Source organism: Zootoca vivipara, chromosome 14, assembly GCF_965207765.1.
Source record: "Zootoca vivipara chromosome 14, rZooViv2.hap1.1, whole genome shotgun sequence".
NCBI classification, from domain to species: Eukaryota; Metazoa; Chordata; class Lepidosauria; order Squamata; family Lacertidae; genus Zootoca; species Zootoca vivipara.
Window position 1 is genome coordinate 17,331,484 of NC_142597.1, and position 7,469 is coordinate 17,338,952.

The window sequence follows — 7,469 nt, forward strand, 5'->3', positions numbered from 1 at the left end:
TAGTCCTCAGTGCACAACATCACCCAGAGTTCCTCCCCCCCCATCTTCCTTCTCCAAACCACCTCCATAGAAACATGCCTGAGGGGTGTGGGTGGGAGGGCACAGTGGGAAAGGCCACTTGCCAGCTAGCCCTGGGCTGGGGGACAGAGGAGGTCCTCCAAGATACTGTTGAACTAGAACTCCCATCATGTCTGGATCTTGAGCCAGGTCACCTGCTGGGAGTTATAGAGCCCAGAACCACCTGGAAGGCAACAGATGTTCCCTGTGCCTCAGCTAGGAGAAGACACTTGGGGAATGAGACATCTTTCCTAGGTCTCAACAAGGGCTGGGCAATATCTGGTTTTTATCATCGCGATAGATCACTAGCTGAACACCACAATATACTGATATACCACAATGTCTGAAATAAGGATGGAGTTATGTAGAGGCATTGGCTTGCTTCATGGTTTTTCCCACATTGTGATTTTTGCATCACACACCCACACCCACATACACACCCACACCCACACCCCATGGTTACTGCCGGATCAAAAATTATGAAACCAGTATCACGATACAGACCTGTAACTGGTTTTGGATGATATACGGTAATGCCCAGCTCCCAACAAACATCACGATTCACGATACATTGCCAGGTCGAAAACTATGAAACCGATATCACAATATGGACTTCAAACCAGTTTTGTATGATACATATCTCCCATCCCTAGTCTCAACCAGGCCTTCCAACTGGAATTGTCTGGGGGGGGGGACCTCCCAATTTCAATGTTTCAATTGCAATTGAACCTCCAAACTGTATTGGGAACTCTCTACAGCAACATGGGAGAACGGTCTTTGATTTGGAATTGCCTTGGAAGCCGGCGTAGCTGCTGTTTCTCTGCTATATTGCCTATGATGTTGTCACCCAGAGTTCTGGTCTTCCCTGGTGGTCCCCCTGGAAAGGGGATTGTGTGTCGGCAGAGTTCGGCAGAGATTGATGTGCTTTGGTGTGGTGGTTGGTTTTGGCTGCCTTGCCCCTCCTGTCTCTAGCCGATTAATATTTTTAAAGGTATTTCTATTGGCTTAATAGCCAGGCATGGAATAAGCACAGGGAAGCCTTGGCCAAGGGTGCCACCCATCCTTTTTCAGTGGCAGGGGTTTATACATTAATTCACCTCTCCACATTGGAGAGCTCCAGGGCCTCGGCACACTTCCTTTCATGCTGAAGTTGGAAAACAGCAACTCTGGATAGGCTACCCCTTTGCCTTTGGCTCTCAGTTGCTGCTGCCGCTGCCGCCCTCTCTAATAGCTCTTGCTGATGTCAGAGTTGGTGGCTCATCAGTCACTGTTGGGAGCAGATGCTCTGCAATTACAGCCATGTTAGGGGGCGGAATGCTCCAGGTTGTCATCAACATATCAAATGAGCTTGCGAAGAAATAAGGGATGCTGTAAGAGGAAGATGGATGTCGTGTGTGGGAGGGCCTCCCAGATCTTTTAGGGGGTGCAGGTCCTCTTTGGAAAGTTGATGCAGGTCTGGAAGAGTGGTGAGGAACTGAAAGAGGCAGTGGTACCAAATGTGGCTGCTCAGACCTCTCTAACTGGCTCCTCAGGGGTCTCCACGGGCCACACCTCCTCAGCCACATCCCCTCACATTAGCCTGACTGACAGGAGCGAGCCAGCAGTAAATCACACCAGGCAAGTTATTAACAAAAACAGGATCTGCACAGGAGTGTCAGTCCTAATGAGTACATCCTGCCTCTTTGCAGTCCCTACCTCTCCAGGGTTTTTCCCAAGCAATCTGAGACTGCACCTGTGTGGAGCCACCTTCTCCTCTGCCCCTTTCATGCCTCTCCTGGTTCTGGGATACCAGGGGGAAGGGGAGCTTGTCACAAGCTTTCCCCAGCTTGACCCGTTTGTGCCTCTTGGCTGTCCTCCTTACATCTGCTTCTGGACTTCTCTCTGCTGCAGATGGGAGTCCCTCCCAGCCCTACCTGAAGATGACATAGATTGAATTTGGGATTTTCTGCATATGAACAAGGTGCTCTATTTCTGAGCCATGGCCCTTCCTAAGGGAAGTTTTAACTCTTTTTCTTCCTGTCACAGTCATCATAAAAGCAGCCCCTCTGAAGCTGCTATTTGCAAATGGGAGCTGCCCTTGAAATGAAAACAGCAGATATTATTATTATTATTATTATTATTATTATTATTATTATTATTATTTTCAATTTATATACCTTCCTTTATCAAAAGATCCCAGGGTGGTGTATAGCATTAAGAACACATTATATGGGGCATCATTAATAAAAACATAATAAAACACATTATAACAGACAGTATAATAAAAAATAAGCACAATATCAGTCACTCACCCCCCACCCCAACTTTAACAGACCATAAATTATTTAATGGCTAAAAGCCTGGATAAAGAGGAATGTTTTTGCCTGGTGCCTAAAGGCCTAAAGGCATGTAATGATGGCGATTGGTCATTTTATGACTGATGATTAAAGAAAAAGAGTGTTGGAATAAATGGACAGTTCTCCCAATGGAGGAAGGTCTAAACCACAGAGCCTAGGGCTTGCTGATCAGAAGGTCGGCAGTTCAAATCCCAGCGACAGGGTGAGCTCCTGCTGCTAGCAGTTCGAAAGCATGTCAAAGTGCAAGTAGATAAATAGGTACCGCTCCGGTGGGAGGGTAAATGGCGTTTCCATGTGCTGCTCTGGTTCACCAGAAGCAGCGTAGTCATGCTGGCCACATGACCCAGAAGCTGTCTGCGGACAAACGCCGGTTCCCTTGGCCAGTAAAGCGAGATGAGCACCGTGATTGGACTTAACGGTCAGAGGTCTCATCCCTTTACCTTTAGCTATGGATCAGAGCCTGTGCTTTTAAACTTGTTAAAAAAATAATAATCTAGACTTAGGGGTGAAGTTCAGTGTGCTTAAAATGGAAAAGGATTGTGAGGAGCTCTAAAAGAGTGGTACGGGTAGAAAAAGGGCAAATGCCGTTCCGTGTTGGCAAGTGTAAATGTGTGATGCGCATGGAGGCAAATCCATCATAATTTCACATATAAACCCATGGGGTCTGAACTGGCAGTGACTGAGCAGGATTGAAAACTTGGAGGAGTGAAGATGCTCGCCCCGCTGAAAAGGCAAATTCCACCTCCGAGATTAAAACCGTTATATAAATCTGTGGTAAGGAGCACACTTGGGCTACGGCATACAGTTTTTGGTTAAGCCACCTCAGAAAGGATACTGCAAAGCTGGAAAAGGCAGCTAAGTTGCTTCTAGGGGTGGATCAACTCGCCTTTGAGGAATAGTTACAACGTTTTGGGCTCTTTAGTTTAGAAAAAGGGCAAGAAATCCAATATAGCTGAATGGTGGACAATTCAGGAGAAACAAAAGGAAGGACTCCTTCACCCAGCGTGTAAGCAAACAATGGGATTTGCTACCTCAAGAAGTAACGGACATCAAAATAGGTGGCTTTAAAAGGGGCTTAGACAAATTCATGAAGGATAAAATTATCAGTGGTTATGACTATCCTACCTTCCCTGGAGGAGGAGGAGGCAGGGTGTCTCTGAATACCTGTGGGAGGGAATTGCAAGTGGGGAGAGTTGCTATGGTGTACAGGTGCTGTTTCCCCCCGGGGGGGGGGCTTCGTATCAGTGGTGTAGGGGGTGCTGGAGGGGGGTATTGGGGGCCATTGCCCCGGCGCACATTCAGAAGGGCGCAAGTGGCCTGGAGCAGTCCCAAAGGCATCACGTTGACTAGGAGACCACTGCTGGCTCCCTTTTCTAGCCTTGGGACAGCTCGCTGCATGCTTCTTGCACCCTGGATGGCACCGCTGCCATGTGCGCTGGGTCGCTGCTGCACCGGGTGGCCCCCTCGGCTCCCTTATGTCACAGGGCTGCTGCAAGGCCCCGTGAGGGATCAGGCAGCCCTAGGCATGGCGGGTTGTCGCCAGAGTGCCCAGCGTGGATGAAGAGGTGGCCACGTGAGCTGGCAGTGTGCCAGTTCCAGGGCCAGACTGGTGGAGCTTCCTGTGTCAGGCTACAGGGGAGCCATGGTGCCCCACCCCTTTGCAGCTTGCCCTGTACCTTGGCAACCAACACTATGCCACTGCTTCCCACTGCAGCCTCTAGTTGCAGAGGTGGATTTAGGGCAGTTCTGCTGTACTGGGCACCAGGCCTAGGGGACATCGCAGGGCATCACAACTATGATGTAGTGATCAGGATGCCACTGAAATCTGAAAGGCCAAAAGTCCACCCCTGCTGGTTGGCCACTGTGAGAACAGGATGCTGGGTGGGGTGGGGGGCTCCCTTTGGCCTGATCCAGCTGCAAAGACCCTTGCTATGTTCTTACTTTGTTAGATTCAGAAGACTTGTAGCAGGGAGAGAAAGAGTTAAACCAGGCATAGGGAAACTCGGCCCTCCAGATGTTTTGGGACTACATTTCCCATCATCCCTGACCACTGGTCCTGTTAGCTAGGGATCATGGGAGTTGTAGTCCCAAAACATCTGGAGGGCCGAGTTTGCCTATGCCTGAGTTAAACTCTACTCCGCCTCCCTCCACCCCCGCGGGAGGCTGCTCCGGCTTTGCTGCTTGGGGCTGCTATTTGCATAACGAAAAGCTGCAGGGAATTGCGTGGGTGCAACCTGAGCCTTTGGGCCGGACCGCTGGCCAGGTATCTCTACATTCGACCTCATGCAAGCCAGCTCTGCGCCCCTGCAACCTGCCGCGCAGCCAGCAGATGGCAGCAAACGCCAATCCAGGTGCGGGAGCCCACCTGCCCGGGCGCCTTCGCCTGGCTCGTGCGTGGCCGGAGCTGCAGTGCGCCAGATGCGCGTTTGATACAAAGCGAAGGAGGTTGGTTGGATGCTGCAGCTGCGGGGATTTTTTTGCCGGTGGGGGGGGGCAGGGGTGCCTGAAAAGGTAGGAGGTGCCATGGTGGATGGGGAATGGCGGGGCAGGGAGGCTGCGTTTTAGCTGGATTCAGCTTCAAAGGAAGAGGGTTTCGGGATCCCTCCCCCATCCTCGGGTTTCCCTCAGCAGAGGCGAAGGATTCCTGCAGCTGGGAAGCTAAACGGCAGCGTCCCGCCCCGTCCCTCCCTGTCCCAGGAAGGCCACCCCTCAATGGACGTAGCTAGGATTTATATTGGGGAGGGGGCAGGACACCCACTTGTCTGTCTGGCTCTGTCTAGCAACTTCAGATTGAAATGTCTCAACAACAGTTGTTGTTTTAAATTACTTTCTTTTGATCCCAAGTGCTCAGAACAATCGGTCAAAATCTACAGCTTCTACTTTTAGTTAAGTATTTTTCTTTCTTTCTTTATTTGAATCACCCCCCCCTTCCTGTTCCTCACCGGCTACGTCCTCGCCTCCCCCTTTCAGAGACCCTCGCTCTTGCAAAGTTTCCATACCTGGGGTTACGTTTCCTCCAGGCAAATCTCGGTCCCTGAAACCTCCCTCCCCCCTCCTACCTTCATATGGAAGTCTGCGGCAGCATCTTTATTTCGCTCTCTCCATCTGCCCCCCCTGGAGCAAGCGGATGGACGTGCCTGTTTCTGCTTGGGATTGTATGCGTGGAGATGTTCACAGGGAAAACTTACAAAAATATTTACTCTGAATCCCCCTCCCTCGGCTAATTAACACCCCTCCCGCTTTCTGTGAGCTATGGTGGTACTTAGCAGATCCTCCTTAATGAATATTTGTAAACGCGAGAGCCTCCCACGCACCGGAATATCCAGAGGGGAAGCGCAACCCCCCCCCCTTGCGCTCTCTTTGTAATTCTCTTTTCTTTGTTTTTTTTTGCAAGATGTTTTAATATTTATACTTTCATATCCCTGTGAATAATATTTTTTTAAAAAAAGAAGGAAAAGAGAAACCTACAGATTTAGCCCTAAGGAGTTTAGAGAGTCTGGGGATATTGATGGAGTGCCGCCTGTTCCCTTTTCAATTACAGACACCTCACATAATTAAGTGCTAATAACCTTGTTAATCCGAAATGGATGTTCTTTCTCCTGGCCATCTCTTAATAGAATTAGAAAAAAAAACCCAACAACACCCAGATAATAAGCAAAGATGCCCAAGATTGGTGCAGTCACGGATGAGATCAGAAAGGAGGTGAAAGGGGTGTGGGGTTGCCTGCCCCCCAACTTCTGTGTTTGTGCTTTTGGAAAAATATGTATACCAGTACCATCTGAACAGAATGCGTGGTGCCGAATGACTGTTTCACAGTTGTTAAGAATCAATATTTTAGTGTGGCAGCATCTTCACTGGAACTCCCTGCCTATTGACACCAGGCAGGTGACTGCACTGGACTCTTTCGCTGTGGTCTAAACCACTGAGGCTAGGGCTTGCCGATCAGAAGGTCGGCAGTTTGAATCCGCAGGACAGGGTGAGCTCCCATTGTTCGGTCCCTGCTCCTGCCCACCTAGCAGTTCGAAAGCATGTCAAAGTGCAAGTAGATAAATAGGTACCGCTCCGGCGAGAAGGTAAACGGTGTTTCTGTGCGCTGCTCTGGTTCACCAGAAGCGGCTTAGTCATGCTGGCCACATGACCCAGAAGCTGTCGGCGGACAAACGCCTTGGCCTATAGAGCGAGATGAACGTACAACCCCAGAGTCGTCCACAACTGGACCTAACGGTCAGAGGTACCTTTACCTTTAAAAACATTTTGCCTACCCAGACATGTAGAATGTTGATGCGTATTTTAATCTGTTTTAAGTTTATTGCTATTTTCTTTTCTGAACATTTCAAATAGTTGCTTTTGCTGTTGTTACTGATACAGTGGAACCTCAGGTTACAGACGCTTCAGGTTACAGATGCTTCAGGTTGCATAAGCACCCAGAAATATTACCTGGGGTTAAGAACTTTGCTTTAGGATTAGAACAGAAATCGTGCTCTGGCAGTGCGGCGGCAGTGGAAGGACCCATTAGCTAAAGTGGTGTCTCAGGTTAAGAACAGTTTCAGGTTAAGAACGGACCTCCAGAACAAATTAAGTTCTTAACCCGAGGTACCACTGTAATTTTATTGTTTTCATCTCTTTGTAAGCTGCTTTGACGTATTAATTAATTTATTTTTTACAAGCAAGCAGTGTATAAATTCTATGAAATAAATAAATAAATAAATAAATGATATCATGTTACAAAAGAAACTGGAGAGGCAGATCATTGCCCCGAGAAAATTGTCATGTCAAGCTGACAGCAGGGAGTGAACTGAGAGAGGAGAAAGCTAGGAGAGGAGGCTAACAAATGTGACCAAAGGCAACTTAATGGACGAGCTTTCATTGTAGCTCAGGCTGAAGAGTGCAGGGATTAAACAGACAGAGACCTTTTCAAAGGTATCCATGGGGTGATCCCTACAGGGCCTCTGTGTACAAGGAGCCAGCTCAGTCCAGACGGGTTTGCAAATTAAAACACAAAAATGCATACCATAATAACAAATGAAAACAAGAACCCCACCATAGTGTTAAAGGCCTTAGACTATTAACCTGGGG